Consider the following 16,914-nt stretch of genomic DNA (forward strand, 5'->3'; position numbering starts at 1 on the left):
TCTGACCTCTGTCCTATATCTATTACCCCTCAGTTTAAAGTTATGTCCCCTCGTGCCAGCCATTTCCATCCGCGGGAGAAGGCTCTCACTGTCCACCCTATCCAACCCCATGATCATTTTGTATGCCTCTATTAAGTCTCCTCTTAACCTTCTTCTCTCCAACGAAAACAACCTCAAGTCCATCAGCCTTTCCTCATAAGATTTTCCCTCCATACCAGGCAACATCCTGGTAAATCTCCTCTGCACCCGCTCCAAAGCCTCCACGTCCTTCCTATAATGCGGTGACCAGAACTGTACGCAATACTCCAAATGCGGCCGTACCAGAGTTCTGTACAGCTGCAACATGACCCCCTGACTCCGGAACTCAATCCCTCTACCAATAAAGGCCAACACTCCATAGGCCTTCTTCACAACCCTATCAACCTGGGTGGCAACTTTCAGGGATCTATGTACATGGACACCTAGATCCCTCTGCTCATCCACACTTCCAAGAACTTTACCATTAGCCAAATATTCCGCATTCCTGTTATTCCTTCCAAAGTGAATCACCTCACACTTCTCTACATTAAACTCCATTTGCCACCTCTCAGCCCAGCTCTGCAGCTTATCTATATCCCTCTGCAACCTGCTACATCCTTCCACACTATCAACAACACCACCGACTTTAGTATCGTCTGCAAATTTACTCACCCACCCTTCTGCGCCTTCCTCTAGGTCATTGATAAAAATGACAAACAGCAACGGCCCCAGAACAGATCCTTGTGGTACTCCACTTGTGACTGTACTCCATTCTGAACATTTCCCATCAACCACCACCCTACCCTCTGTCTTCTTTCAGCTAGCCAATTTCTGATCCACATCTCTAAATCACCCTCAATCCCCAGCCTCCGTATTTTCTGCAATAGCCTACCGTGGGGAACCTTATCAAACGCTTGGTGAAATCCATATACACCACATCAACTGCTCTACCCTCGTCTACCTGTTCAGTCACCTTCTCAAAGAACTCAATAAGGTTTGTGAGGCATGACCTACCCTTCACAAAGCCATGCGGACGATCCCTGATCATATTATTCCTATCTAGATGATTATAAATCTTGTCTCTTATAATCCCCTCCAAGACTTTACCCACTACAGACGTGAGGCTCACCGGTCTATAGTTGTCGGGGTTGTCTCTGCTCCCCTTTTTGAACAAAGGGACCACATTTGCTATCCTCCAGTCCTCTGGCACTATTCCTGTAGCCAATGATGACATAAAAATCAAAGTCAAAGGTCCAGCAATCTCTTCCCTGGCCTCCCAGAGAATCCTAGGATAAATCCCATCAGGACCCGGGGACTTATCTATTTTCAGCCTGTCCAGAATTGCCAACACCTCTTTCCTACGTACCTCAATGCCATCTATTCTATTAGCCTGGGTCTCAGCATTCTCCTCCACAACATTATCTTTTTCCTGAGTGAATACTGACGAAAAATATTCATTTAGTATCTCGCCTATCTCTTCAGACTCCACACACAACTTCCCATCCCTGTCCTTGACTGGTCCTACTCTTTCCCTAGTCATTCGCTTATTCCTGACATACCTATAGAAAGCTTTTGGATTTTCCTTGATCCTACCTGCCAAATACTTCTCATGTCCCCTCCTTGCTCGTCTGAGCTCTCTCTTTAGATCCTTCCTCGCTACCTTGTAACTATCCATCGCCCCAACTGAAACTTCACACCTCATCTTCACATAGGCCTCCTTCTTCCTCTTAACAAGAGATTCCACTTCTTTGGTAAACCACGGTTCCCTCGCTCGACGCCTTCCTCCCTGCCTGACCGGTACATACTTATCAAGAACACGCAGTAGCTGATCCTTGAACAAGCTCCACTTATCCAGTGTGCCCAACACTTGCAGCCTACTTCTCCACCTTATCCCCCCCAAGTCACGTCTAATGGCATCATAATTGCCCTTCCCCCAGCTATAACTCTTGTCCTGCGGTGTATACTTATCCCTTTCCATCATTAACGTAAACGTCACCGAATTGTGGTCACTGTCCCCAAAGTGCTCTCCTACCTCCAAATCCAAAGAAAATAGAATAAAATCACATTATTTTCAGGACTTTTGTTTTGTGGTTTTCACTGTAGACTTTTTTGTTATTTGAAGTACAGATATTAACCAAAATTGTGCCTTTCAACTTAGACATTTTACAATAAAGACAAATATTAATTTTCAATACATAATTTGAGAATTGCCGTAAAAAGATATTTTGGCAAAGCTTTACCTGTTGCTCCCATCAGAATAATTGCAAGACTACCTGGGTGAGATCGTCCAGCTGTTCACACCAGCGGGATGTTCCAGTCCCACCGCGGTCCCAGCAGCTGGGGTGGATTCAATGGGAAATCCCATCGGCAGCGGCAGGACCAATGGCGGGACGCATCCTGCTGCCGGGAAACATGCCACAGGGAGACGATCGGGAAACTCCGGTGAGACTATACCACCGCTTGGAGTGTGAGAGGTAGACATTGCAAATAACAGCCAAGAAGCAAGAGCACGGCTCCAGGTGGTAAAAGGGCATTGGGCAAGTGTACTTGGAACTGACTGGCTTAGGAAAATGAGGTGAGATAAAGTTCGTAAAAGTGACAGAAGATGTCATTCAGAAATATCCTGAGGTTTTCAAAGATAAACCTGGTACATTTCGGGGCACTACAGTTAAATTGTTCATAGATCTTCAGTCTATTCACTTTCTCAAACAGTACCCCGTGCCATGATCGGCAAAATGGAGGAGGAGCTGGTGGTGTCATCAGTATTACTGACAGATCACAACGTAGTCACAAAGCTCCTGAAGACTGATGTATACATTAGTTTCAATGTATTTCTATCTTTAAGGAGGATTAAAATATAAGGGGGAGATGTGTTATAGTGTTATTATTATGCATCTTCTTATTTATATACAATGCTGATGTCATCACTGAGTGCTGTGACATCAGTAGTTGTTGTTGTGACCGGTGTATATTTGCATTTAACTGCCGTTAGTTGTAATTCTATTCCATTACCGTTTATTCAATATTTAATAAGCTGCTCCCATTTGAGTCCATACTATATTTTAAATGTTCTTATTTTAATATGGGCAGCATAGTGGCACAGTGGTTAGAACTGTTGCTTCACAGATCCAGGGACCAGTGTTCAATTCCGGCCTCGGCTGACTGTCTGTGCGGAGTCTGCACGTTCTCCTCGTGTCTGCGTGGGTTTTCTCCGGGTGCTCCGGTTAATTCCCACAGCCCAAAGATGTACAGGTTAGGTGGACTGGCTATGATCAATTGCCCCTTGGTGTCCAAAATGTTAGGTAGGGTTACCTGGGTTACGGGGATAGGTGGAGGTGTGGGCTTAAGTAGGATGCTCTTTCCAAGGGTTGGTGCAGACTAGATGGGCCGAATGACCTCCTTCTGCTCTGTAAAATCTATGATTCTATATATTAATGAATATTAACTTTCACAACATTTTAACCACCATTTTATGGTCAAGTTACCACATGAGGGAACCAACAAGGGAGAAAATCTTGACCTCATTCTCATCAATCTACCTGTTGAAGATGTGTTGCAGAAGCTTCTGTCCATGACAGTACTGGTGGGAGTGACTGCCGCACGGTCCTTATGGAGACAAAGTCTGTCCTCACATTGAGGATACCCTCCATCGTGCAAACAGATTTAGCAAATCAAAACTTAGCATCTAAGAGGTGCTGTGGGCCATCAGCAGCAGCAGAATTGTATCAACCACAATCTGTAACCTCATGGCCCAGCGTATCCCCCCACTCCCCCATTACCACCCAGCCAGGGCATCAACCCTGGTTCAATGAAGAGTGCAGGACAGCATACCAGAAACAACACCAGACATACTGAAAAGCCTTGGTTCAAACATGGACGAAGCTGAATGCTAAATGAGGTATGAATGACTGCCCTCGACTTCAAGGCAGCGTTTGACCGAGTGTGGCATCAAGGAGCCCGAGCTAAACTGGAGTCAACGGGTGTCAGGGGCAAAACTCTCCGCTGGTTGGAGGTATACCTGGCACAAAAGAAGATGTTTGTGGTTATTAGAGATCAGTCATCTCAGTCCCTGGACATCACTGCAGGAGTTCTTCAGGGTCGTGTCCGTGGCCCAACCACCTTAAGCTGCTTCATCAATGACCTTCCTTACAACAAGGTCAGAAATGGGAATGTTCACTGATGATTGCACAATGTTCAGCAATGTTCACGACTCCTCAGACACTGGAACAGTCCATGTCCAAATGCAGCAAGACCTCGGCAATAATCAGGCTTGGGCTTACCAGCGGCAAATAACATTTGCACTACACAAGTGTCAGCCAATGACCATCTGCAACAAGAGTCAATCAAACCATCTCCCTCAACATTCCATGGCATTACCATCACTGAATCCCCCACTATCAACATGCTGGGGTTACCATTGACCAGAAACTGAACTGGACTAGCCATATAAATACTGCGGCTACAACAGCTGATCACAGTGTGAAAGAGATACTTGAATAAATAGGTAGATTTCATCTACATTTATGATGCTATACTTTAGAATTGAGAAACTAGGCACTTGTTGGTGTGTAGCCATTTTTACCCAGAAGCCTTAAAGGATATACATGGTACGAAGTCTTACAACACCAGGTTAAAGTCCAACAGGTTTGTTTCGATGTCACTAGCTTTCGGAGCGCTGCTCCTTCCTCAGGTGAATGAAGAGGTCTGTTCCAGAAACATATATATAGACAAATATATGTGTTTCTGGAACAGACCTCTTCATTCACCTGAGGAAGGAGCAGCGCTCCGAAAGCTAGTGACATCGAAACAAACCTGTTGGACTTTAACCTGGTGTTGTAAGACTTCGTACTGTGCTCACCCCAGTCCAACGCCGGCATCTCCACATCAAGGATATACATGGGTAGCATTAGCTGTGCAGCTTTGGCTTTAGCTGGTGTTAGATGTCTGTACCATCCATTAAGTAAAACCAGGGCCTTTTAAGTTCTCTTCACATGAAGGATAGATACGGAAAAGCTCTAAATTCATTGTCAAAGGAATTTTAAAAGCTTTTATGATGGTATTGTCTGTGCTTATCTATTCAGGAGGCATTCTTAGATGTTAACTTAGTCAATTAGAAAAATTCCTCGACTAAAAGTTTATAATCACTTCTACAAAACATAGAAACAATTGGAAGTAAACAGAAAAGATATTAAAGACACATTTAAGAACCAGGGGCGCGATTCTCCGATCCCCCACCGGGTCGGAGAATCGCCGGGGGCCGGCGTGAATCCCGCCCCCGCCGTGTCCCGAAGTCTCCGCCACCGGATATTCAGCGGGGGCGGGAATCGCGCCGCGCCGGTCGGCGGGAATCCCCCGGCGATTCTCCGGTCCGCGATGGGCCGAAGTCCCGCCGCTGTCAACCCACGCCAGCCGGCGTGGATTGAACCACCTTTGGGACGGCGGGGGACGGCGGCGCGGGCGGGCTCCAGGGTCCTGTGGGGGGGGGGGGCACAGGGTGATCTGGCCCCGGGGGGTGCCCCCACGGTGGCCTGGCCCGCGATCGGGGCCCACCGATCCGCGAGAGGGCCTGTGCCGTAGGGGCACTCTTTTCCTTCCGCCTTCGCCATGGTCTCCACCATGGCGGAGGCGGAAGAGACTCCCTCCACTCCGCATGCGTGGAGATGCCGTGAGTAGCCGCTGACGCTCCCATGCATGCGCCGCCCGGCAAAGTCATTTTCGCGCCAGCTGGCAGGGCACCAAAGGCCTTTCCCGCCAGCTGGCGGGACGGAAATCAGTCCGGCGCGGGCCTAGCCCCTCAAGGTGAGGGCTCGGCCCCTCAAGATGCGGAGACCTCCACACCTTTGGGGCGGCACGATGCCGGACTGGTTTGCGCCGTTTTTGGCGCCGGTCGGCAGACATCGAGCAGATATCGGAGAATCCCTCCCCTGATGACCATATATAAGCTACAGCATGGATAATAAAACCATTTTAACAATTAGATTGTAGTGAATATTCAAACACATTTAAGTGGAGGAACGTATCGCTAAATGTGCCAGGAGGGCAGAACCAGGGGGCAGTGACGGGGCAGTGCCAGTGGGCAGTGATGGGGGCAGTGACAGGGGCAGTGCCGGGGGGCATGTCCCTTTGACTGCGTCACGTTTTTAAATAACTGTTGTAAACCTTGGTGGCAAGACGCCGGCAAGTGGGGAAACATAAATGTGGGGGGAACATACGGTGGGGAAGCCCGTTAATTATATTAGAATTTGTTAAAATGTATTGAAATAGCATTCCTATTATTCTGGGCAGAACTTTGTTATGTCACAGGTGCGGGGTGGGGAAAATGAAATCGCGTCGGCAAGAATCTGGTTTTCCGATTCTCGGGAGATTTGGTATCCATGTTGCAGTGTCGCTCACAGCGAACACCAGCTGAAAATCACTCCCAATATCTCATGGTTCTCAGACCCAAAATAAGTATTTGTGTGAAGTGGATGCCTTGAACTCAGATGAGGGCGATTGTTGAGGGAGTGCTCCTGATTTAGGGTGGTCTAGATTTGGGGCTGGAGTTACAATCCACTTCAAGGGGCTGGGAATTTTCCAGAAAGTAACTCAGCTCCTGGCCCCCCCCAAGGTCTGCCCACCATTTACAAGGCATAAGTCAGGAGTGTAATGGAATACTCTCCATTTGCCTGGATGAGTGCAGCTCCAACAACACTCAAGAAGCTTGATATCCCTCCGGACAATTTTAAATTCCCCAGTTGCCATTGATTTGAACACATGTCACTAGTCCAGAATCCAAGCCACTGGATTACCAATCTCGAATAACCACTAGGCTACAGTATTCTCTGTTGTCATTTACAGGATGTGTGCGTCGCTGGTTAGGCCAACAATTATTGCCCATCCCTAGTTGCCCTTCACAAGTTGGTGATGAGCTGCCTTCTTGAAACGCTGCAGTCCCTGAGGTGTAGGCACACCCATTGTGCTGTTTGGGAGGGAGTTCCAGGATGTTGCCCCAGCGACAGTGAAGGAATGGTGAGATATTCCGGAGACTTGGAGGGGAACCTCCAGGTGGTGGGATTCCCATCTGTGCCACTCAAGTGCCTGGGCATAGCTTAACCACCACCTTATGACATTTGACAGCATTATCATGATTAGACACTCCACCATCAGGTTTCTGGGATTACTTGTCCCCAGAAATTTAACTGAACCAGCTATATAAATACAAGTTGCAAGAAAGTCAAAACCTGTAACTCCCTCCCCAACAGCACCGACACTACAGCAATTCAAAAGGTGCCTCCCCCACCACCCTTGCAAGGGCAATTAGTGATGCCGATATATGCTGAACAGCCTGCAATACCCACAATCTATAAACAAATCAGAAATACAGTAGCTGGGAAAGGTTTACTATGATATTAAATAATTGTCTTACCGAACAGAATCTCAGCAGTAACTCAGGCAGTCAAGCCCACTGCTTCGAAGGTATGTACTTGGCAATGGTTGAGAAAACTGCGCTCCACCCTCAATTGGACTGGATATAAAACATTTTAAAGTTGGACAACCCATGAAAAGACATGTCAACCAATCAAAGACAGGGAAGTGGCAACCCTAGAGGCACATCACATCAGATAAACGATTTCTCCTGCAAGGGATTCAAGGTTGGGGCCCTCCCAGATTAATTACAGTCTGTTGTTAAGTTACTATTCTCCACTTTGGAAACATTTAGCAGAAAAAAACATTTTAAGTGGCCGGCACAAAAATGCCATTTGTTGTTTCAACGCCTCAGGGAGAGTTTTGTCCCATTTACCTTCCTTCTCGAGGACATTGGTTCTTTATCCCCACTCCTTAGGTATTGCAGTCCAGATTGCATTGTTAATTGAAGACTGACCAAATGTGGTTTCTTCCAGGTGATGCATTCATTGGGAATATTTTTACCCTTCCCTGAGAGAGGGTGAAATTGCCTCCTTGCTGCGCAAATCAATTTTCAAGAAGGGTTTTCAGTAAGATACTATTTGGTGAATATGATGGTCCAGCATTTTAAACCACCTCAGGAGGAGCTAGCTGGAATTACAGAAGGAAGATACTTACAGGGTAATTGCCTCAAAGTGTGGCCAGTTAGTGATTGAGCGGGAGAGTCCTGAAATGTTTAATCTTTGTGCAAAGTTAAAGGGTTGGTGAAACAAGGTAAAACGATTGATGTTTTTTGATACTTTAGATTGAAGTATGTACGAAAGGACATAACTGAAAGAGGATATCACTGTTGCACACTCTCAGGTAGGGCACTCATATGTCTTGAACTGTAAATGGTAGACTTGGATTCTGTTTTAAAAGAAATACTCAAATTGCCAGAGGGCAAACCAAAATCAATAGAAGAAGTGGATAGAAACATTGTGTAAAGGGACATCTAGTGCTGAGTAATTCAATAGAGAGATGTAAAAATCAATGCGTTTTTCCTACGTGACAATCGCTGGTCACCAGCACACAATGCCATCTGCAATCTAATTCAAATTGCAGAACTTTAAGGAAAGTCCTGCCTTTGAGTAAAGATGGCTGTTTGTGGAAGAGAATACTCGCCCCTCACCAAAGGCAACTCAGGCTGTTGGAACATTAAGAACAGAATGGATTGGGTCAGATTTATCCAGACACCAACTGCAGGAAGGATTTACCACCTATTCAGCTGTTTTTGATGTCGAGAAAATTCTGAATAGTCAAGGAGAACTTGGGAGAAATCAGCAGGGGCCAAGAACTTTGTGAATCTATTCATTCAATATTTTCTGTTTGAAAAGAATCATGGTCCTGAAGAGACATTTAATAATGCATCACCGTGGCAATATTTGAAAGGGGCACAATGCTACAAATTAAAACCTTACCTTTCAAATAAAGTATCAGCCAAACGGAGATCAGAAGTTATGTCAAATATCAATCAACTATGGGATATACGTAAGATTATATTTTGCAAAGTGATCAAATGAAATAGAATCTCACATGACAGATCTAATTGCATCCCATAAAACAAATCGATTAATTTCAATCACATGATGATCTGTCAAGCAGCCATTGGAATTGTTTGTTCCTTTAAGTATTTTACGACCTAATCTGATTTATAGTTTGGTATATCCAATGCCTTATCCCCTGTAGTAATGGATTTCCCATACAGTTGTGACAATGTAAATGGTCTGTTGAAAGAACATCATGCTGAATGTGGAGAGAACCATCAAGGACAGGAAGGACAGACCATCCATGGTCCCATTGTTATGATAGGGAAATATTAGGAACTTGGATCCAGAAATAGGGTCCAAGATGTAGCTGGCAATTCAGGGGTTAAACAGATTGAAGGAAAGACTGCGAGGAACAGTATGCTCTGAATCAGCCATTGTGATCCACTCAAGATCCATTGTCCTTTGGGACAACCTTGTTTGACCAACCATTATCCCATCACAGAGTCTGATGACCTATTTGTCTGTCAATGGAAGGTTAGTTGCATATGAATGGCATAGCTCTTTTCTTTTGTAGAAATGGGAGGGATAATCAGCCAAGGTAACGATAAGGGATTTAAGTCTGGCCACCTTAGGGGAGAACCTTTGTTTGAGGGGATGGGCTGAGCTTAGAGAGAAAGAGAGAGGAAGAAATGCTTTTTTGAACAGTTACAGGAGAAGGCTGTAGCGGCCAAGAGGTCATGGAGGAAGCTGTTCCAGATTACAGACTTTCATAAAGTGTTCTAAAAGAACTTGGCTTACAGCAGAGAATTACTTTGTAAATGCAAGTATCGTGTTTCCCTATCTATGTAACTGAAATGAGAGCTGTATGTTTATTGGACGTGTTGCATAATGGGGACTAATGTGTTAATGTTAAGAAACTGCATGTAATCTATTAGTATTAGAACTGAAGTAAAGGTTGGAGCGGCTCATCTTTCAAAACAATTCATTGATGGGTGGTGGGCGTCGCAGGCAAGACCAGTATTTATTGCCCATCCTTAATTGCCCTCGAACTGAGGGGCATTTTAAGAGTCAACCACATTGCTGTGGGTCTGGAGTCACGTGTAGGTCAGGACGGCAGATTTCCTTCCCTGAAGGGCATTGGTGAACCAGGTGGGCTTTTACGACAATCGACACTGGATTCATGATCATTACTAGACTTTTAATTCCAGGTTTTTATTGAATTCAAATTTCACGAACTACCATGGCCGGATTCGAACCCGGGTCCCCAGAGCATTACCCTGGGTTTCTGGATTATTAGTTGAGTGACAATAACCACTACACCTCGGCCTCCCGAGCGGGCTTTATATGAGCAGGGAGGACTCCACCAATTTGAGGGGGTTCTTACAGGCAGGCAGGGGGGAGAGGGGGGTTGGCGCGGCAAAATGAGTTGTTTTTTTTTAAATCGGGCAGCCAATGCGAAGAAGGTGTTGGGGTAGTGTGGCGAGCAGGAGGCTACCTGGGTACGGATGGAGTTGAGGTCATGCAGTGGATCTAACTTGGAGGCATTGGTGACAGCCTGCCTGCCGTTCATGCCGGTGAAAGATTCTTCGAACCTGGTGGTTGTCTCCACTTTGAAGATATGTGACAACACTATTAGCATTTTCAGCTGAGGACAGTGTCAAGGTGGGCCCCTATCTGCAGGAATCGTTTGTTTGAGTCGGCGAGATTAGATGCCACATTTGGGGGTGGAAAAGGAAGGGGTTGGGTTAGGGTCAGGGTGCTTTGTCACCTTGGAGGAGCTGATTGAGAAAGCAGGACTGCTGGGGGCAGATATGTTTCGGTACTTCTCGGTACGAGATTTGGTTCGTAGAACATTTCCGACATTCCAGGTGGCGCCACCTTCCACTTTACTCTTTCCTGAGCCGGGTCGGAGGAGGGCAGCATGTCCAGGATAAATGGATGGATCTTGGGGGAGGAGCAGGCCCCGATTGAAGAGCTGAAGGCCAGGTGGGAGGAGGAGCTGAGACCCATTTTGGAGGGGGAGGTGTGGAGTGAGTCTCTCCGCAGGGGAATGCTGCCACATCCTGCACGAACCTGAGTTTGATTCAGCTCAAGTGGGTGTTCAGGGCGCACTCACCAAATCCAGGTGGAGTCAGTTTTTTGAAGGGGCTGAGGATCAGTGTGAGTGATTTTCAAGAGTGTCCGCGAATCAAATACACAATTGGTGGGTTTTTGGGTGTCTTTCTCGAGCACGATATCAGCAATCCTAAATATTGATTTTGAGTCCTGTCTATATTTGGGGTCTTGGAGAGGCTGGAGCTGAGGACGGGCGCAGGAGGCAAATTCTGTTGAGCTGGAGACAGGCAACGCCACCTAATGCCTCGGCGTGGCTCGGTGACCGGATGGGTTTTTGCACCTTGAGAAGGTCAAGTTTACAGTGAGGGAATCGATTGACGGGTTCTACTGTAATAATCTTTATTGCCACAAGTGGGCTTACATTTGAAGCCTTCTCGTGACAATAAGCGATTTTCATTTCATTTCACACTGCAATGAAGTTACTGTGAAAAATTCCGTCGCCACATTCCGGCGCCTGTTCGGGTACACGGAGGGAGATTTCAGAATGTCCAAATTACCTAACAGCACGTCTTTCAGGACTTGCTGTTGCTTAAATTCCACTCGCCCTGCCCTAGAGGAGAACTACAATAAACATTCCTTTTCTGTGATTGGTGCTGTGCCTTCGTCTTGGAAATCATTTTGAAGAACAAACAAATTGCTGCTATTCCTGTTTATGGAGCTGTCACAAACTTCTTCCTCCCTGTGATGGTGTAGACATTGAAGTACTTGTGGAAGCCAGTGAACTGGTGCTGGCAGCCAGCATCGTGACCCGCCATTCATATCCCTCACACAAACTTCACTCGGCCGCTCTCTGTGTCCTTCACAGGTCCCGAGCTCCAACAGTCCCACTGCCGGACGTACTGCTCCCGCCTCCTCCCAATGGTCAGCGGAACAATTAGACACGGATGTGACGTTAGGAAAGGTAATCAATCGTTGGATAATCTGGGTGCCAATCAGATGGAACGAGACAAAATGCTGCAGCTGCTGGCTGCCGCGACCGGCATTCTCAACCTAAAAGTCAGTCCCGGATGTTGGGCGTTCCTCCACGATCGGGAACGGCATAACCGATCGCTCTGCGATCGTCTCGACATCCGCCCGCGACCCACCCACGGGTCGCGAGTTTGAAAAACCCTGAATTATGTCGCTGAAATTACCTATGGTCACTGCCCATTTTGTTTTTGCACTTTTCAGCAATTTCCCTACCTTTGTATCTTCCTCTCCCTGTTTGGATTTCACTCCCAGCAGAGTGACTGCCCTCCAGTTACAATCATATGGCCCCACTTCCATTACTATCCCCCTCTCAGCCGTGATTGTTTCTTTCTCCAATATTGTGAACCCCACCTCTATGTTTTAACCCTCTCTCCGTTCTGTCTGAAAACCCTGTCACTAGGAGTGTTTGGCAGTGATTCCTGCCCTTCTTATGCTATGTATCAATAAGATTTACCATGGCAACTAAATGCTTGAGGCCGGGGTGCTTTAATTTGGGATACAAGCCATATAATTTTAATTCCTTTCAATGACGCCAGATTACACCACAGACGTGGAAGCTAAATATTCTTCTGACGTTCCATCTGGAGCCACGCATGTTGCAGATTGTTTTGACGTGACACAGTAACTCTGACACAGAATCTGCAGTGTAGCTTGATGCTTAAGGAAGCCAAGCTCAGCGTGATTAAATTGAGTTTGAGTCCCTCACTGCTATGGCCTCACAAGTGATGAAGAATGCTTCGTCCCTTTAATGTTAGTGCAGCAGTGGAAAGGCCACAGTGCAGTAAGCACTCTGACCCCATTTTGATGTTGGTGAGCAGGTGAGCTCTGTGTGCATCTGAGGTCAGCTTTGCCGGTAAGAGGCGGAGTTGTCCAGATGCTGGAAGCTCAGACCTCTGTCGAAACTGCTGCCGTTACTATGGTAACCTCAACCGAAAACCTTTGCGATTGATTCCCATCACATAGCACTTTGTACTGGAATTTTGTCACTTGGAACTCAAAATATATTTTCTCACTACAGCATTGTGTCCACTTGAACCATCCTGCCCATTCTGTGTATTTACAGAACAGCCCTTTGTGGAGAGCGCTCAGAGTCTGGACACGCACAACATTCAAAGCTGCAACATTATTCAATTCCATTGATTTTTGAGGCAGTTTCAGTTACACATTTTCTGGATTCACAGTAAAATCTGACATTGATCCCAGCGAATGAAGGATCTGCAATTTTATATATTCATTCCGGGAGACTCAGGTTAAAAGGCAAAGCTGGTTTATTATCCAACACAAATAAAACCGCAGCCACGGTGAACAAAACAATTTTCCCCCCGCGACAATTGGGAACTACAGGTTCAGCTCTGCGAGTCGATATTTAAGGTCCCGTTGGTGAACTCCTATTGGATAGGCCACCGGCCATTCAACACAGGAACCCATATTCTAGGAAGCCCATGGGGCGACCAATCAGCGATTTCTCCCGAGGTCTTTGTGAGAACATTCCTCCTTGAAACATGCTCCAAAATGGCCAGGGCCTTCACCACTGAAAGCAATTTTAACACAAAATATCACGCACTTTCAAAGATTAAACAATGTTCTGACATACATTTCTCTACTGCATCACTGGTACAAGACAGATATTAGATTCTATGTTTGCTATGGGATTACCCAGGAGGATGTTCATTTTACTGAAGTCAGTCGACACAATCAGGTGTAAAAGTCATTCAATGTGAAGTGACCATGTACTTGTGTAATACCGAGGAAAAGTGTAACTCCCAGGTAAGTCATACCACAAGCATGGCCCATTCCTTCTGCACACACAAGGTAAACTGTGCCTCATTAGGCCAGAATGAAAATACTCTCCAAATACTCCACAATTACCAAGGCCAGGCAGTGTTGAAATTCACTGAACTTCTGCAACAATCTCCAGTCCTCTAATCTTGTAGCTTCCTATCCTGAAGACATCGGGCGGGATTCTCTGTTTTAGCGGCAGAGTGTTGACACCGTCGTAAACGCCGCAGTGTTTTCCGACGACGTCGTCTGGCTGCTAGGAGCAGCGATCCTCCAACCCACATGGGGCCAGCCCGGCACTGGAGCGCTTCACGCAGCTCCAGCTGCCGATAGGGGCCCCAGCACGGTGGCGCGGGTCCACGCATGCGCCCAACGGCGGTCTCCGTGCCGGCCCCCACGCAACATGGCGGAGCCCTAGAGGGGCCCGGCGCAGAGGAACATGGGCCCCCCCCGGAATGAGCCCCTGATCGCGGGCCTGGCCACCGGAGACGCCACCCCCCCCCCCCCCGAGTCGGATCCCCCCTCCCCCCCATCAAGACGACTCCCGCAGCCAGAACGGCGAGGTCCCGCCGGGGAGCACCACACGCAAACGACGCTGGCGGGACTTGGCCCATCGAGCGTGGAGGGGGGGCCCGCATTCAGCAGCAGAATCGGCAGCCCGGTGTCGGAGCGGCGTAGCGGGATTCACCCCCCCCCCCCCCCGGCGATTCTCAGACCCGGCGCAGGATCGGAGAATCCCGCCCATTGAGTGCTCAATGGAAGAAAATTCCAGTATCCCTCCCAAGAGGCATTATTCATGTGTGGGCCCTCGCACTGCTATTTAACTTCTAAACCTTCACAGAAAAGACCAATTCTTCCTTGACAAAGTCCATATGAGTCAATTCCCTTTGGTGATCTTATATAGTGGAATCTTGGCAGATCTCCCTCAGTATCCCCACAGACCATGCCTTGAGAGCAACTAACTCTGCACAACAAAAGATGAAATTTGGGATGTATATGATTTCTACATAGCTGAGTCAATAACTTCAGATGTGGTTTCAATGAATAATTTTCTTGCCCAAAATACAGTTGTAACATGGGAACTAATTTTTGACAAAGGATTTGCCTCAGTGTCGACTCCATCAGTCATTTTAATTTTCATTGGGGTTTGTTCACAATGTCGCATTTCACAGTCATTTAACCCCAGAGCAACACAAAATAAATCTTGCACAATAATCTCTTGTGAAGGAACAAGAAACATTGTGTCTGTGTTATTTACATACACTCCATTCTCTACATTTTCTGGTTTACGGCAAAGAAATCTATTGCTCCGAAACTTGTATATTTTTGCTCACTTGTTTCGAAATATCCCAAATTATTAGGGGCAGCATGTGCACAGTGGTTGGCACTGCTGCCTCACAGCACCAGGATCCGGGTTTAATTCCGACATTGGGTGACTGTGTGGAGTCTGCACATTCTCTCCATGTCTGTGTGATCCGGGTGCTCGGTTTCCTCCCACAGGACAAAGATGTGCAGCTTAGGTGGGGTTACGTGGCTAGGCCGAGGGAATGGGCCTAGGGGCTGGGTAAGGTACTCTTTCAGAGGGTCGGTGCGGACTCTGTGGCCCGAGTGGCTCCTTCTACACTATTCTATTCTATTCTATGTCAACAAGAAAACTGTGAACCCCTATTCTCTCACAGAAAGTAAGCAACCTTCAACTGAAAGTATTGCGCCAATGTCAAGCTTTTACTAACAAGGCTAATGGTGTGTTGTGTTGTAATAGAGCTTCTTCTCTTGGATTATACAGGTAACTCCTGAGAATTGAAGGGTTTTCCTGAATTTATCATCAACACTTGTACTGTAACCTTGTTATTGCCCCCAAGCATCTCATCCTTTCTCACTTTTCAATAATTTGAAATGAGATGACCTGTAACTATCATAAAAAAACACTAAAAGGAAATGGTTTTTATAGTCCTCAGTTTTAAACGTTTGGTCTATTGCCAAGTCTCCAACTCTAACTCAGTAACATCCTCGCAGAAAATTAAAACCACATTGAAGTTGGTGTTGTTTGGTATTGTGGCAATGGACTTCAACAAGCATTTGATAAAGCACTACATGTTAGACACAAGTAAAGTTAAAACCCAAAGGATTAAACTAACAGTGTCAACGGGGCAATAGAACGAGCTAAAAGAAAGTAGATAATAATGGTGAACAAATTGGAGGGAGGTATACAGTGGTGTCTACCCAGAGACCAGATTAAAACCACTGTTGTTTGGGATATATAAGTGACCGGGGATTGGGGATACACAACATCATTTCAAAGTTTGCAACTGACACAGAACTCAGAAATGTAGGAAACAATGAGGATGATAATTCAGACTGCAGGAGGACATCGGCAGACCTGGTGAAATGGTCAGACACACGGAGGATGAGAGAAGTGTGAAATGAGATAGTGTGGTTGGAAGAGAGGCAATATGAATGATTCAATCCAGTCTATTATATCCATCCCAAATGACTCTAAACCTCCCAACTCTAGTATTCAATTTGTTCTTAAATTATTCCAGGACTTTTGTCTCTACTGCTCTGTCCAACAGTCAATTCGTACTTACTTTTAAGATGAAGAAAAGCTTCCTGATCTCAATCTTCATTTTACCTTTCACTATTTTGACTTGTGGATCTTTGTTTTGCTCTCAAGTTAATTTACAACACTTTCTTTAAATTTACAAACTTATACTCCTCCGGTATGGTTGTCTCGCAATGCTCTTTTCCAGGATAGTGTCTCCCTCATCTTTACTTATTTTATAAGCCCGGTGATATTTACAATCAGCCTCACTGCTCTTCTCGACACTCCCACCAAAGTTTGACTGTCTCTCTCCTGTCTCACTAGACAAACTGCTCAGGCATGAGCAACTTCAATAAATTGGGCGTTTTCTATTTCACCATGAAAGGGTCATGTCTATAACATTAATGTCCATAGTCACCTTAAGGAGGAATGCTTGTCAAAAACTAGATCATAGCTAAAACACACATGCACACATTATCCATTTATTAACCAAACTGTTATTAATATCAAGAGTACATGTACCGGTATAATCCCACAGTTAATCTTTTAAACAAATCGCTTGTCTACACCCTTTTCCTC

General features: G+C 46.1%; 1 protein-coding gene and 1 long non-coding RNA gene across 10 annotated transcripts in view; one reads left to right on the forward strand and one right to left on the reverse strand.

The window, feature by feature from the left end:
- rap1gapa (RAP1 GTPase activating protein a) overlaps nt 1-16,914 on the reverse strand; it is an 809,199-nt gene that overhangs the window by 551,142 nt on the left and 241,143 nt on the right. The window contains exon 1 of one of the 9 annotated variants that reach the window (XM_072477764.1): nt 7,424-7,508. The exons of the other annotated variants lie outside the window; for them this stretch is intronic. The gene's annotated coding sequence lies outside the window, so the exon portion shown is untranslated. Of the gene's footprint in view, nt 1-7,423; nt 7,509-16,914 lie in introns of those variants that run through there. 9 annotated transcript variants of the gene reach the window in all.
- LOC140392519 (uncharacterized) overlaps nt 1-16,914 on the forward strand; it is a 118,748-nt gene that overhangs the window by 3,613 nt on the left and 98,221 nt on the right. The window lies entirely within an intron of this gene.

Source organism: Scyliorhinus torazame, chromosome 16 (assembly GCF_047496885.1).
Source record: "Scyliorhinus torazame isolate Kashiwa2021f chromosome 16, sScyTor2.1, whole genome shotgun sequence".
NCBI classification, from domain to species: domain Eukaryota; kingdom Metazoa; phylum Chordata; class Chondrichthyes; order Carcharhiniformes; family Scyliorhinidae; genus Scyliorhinus; species Scyliorhinus torazame.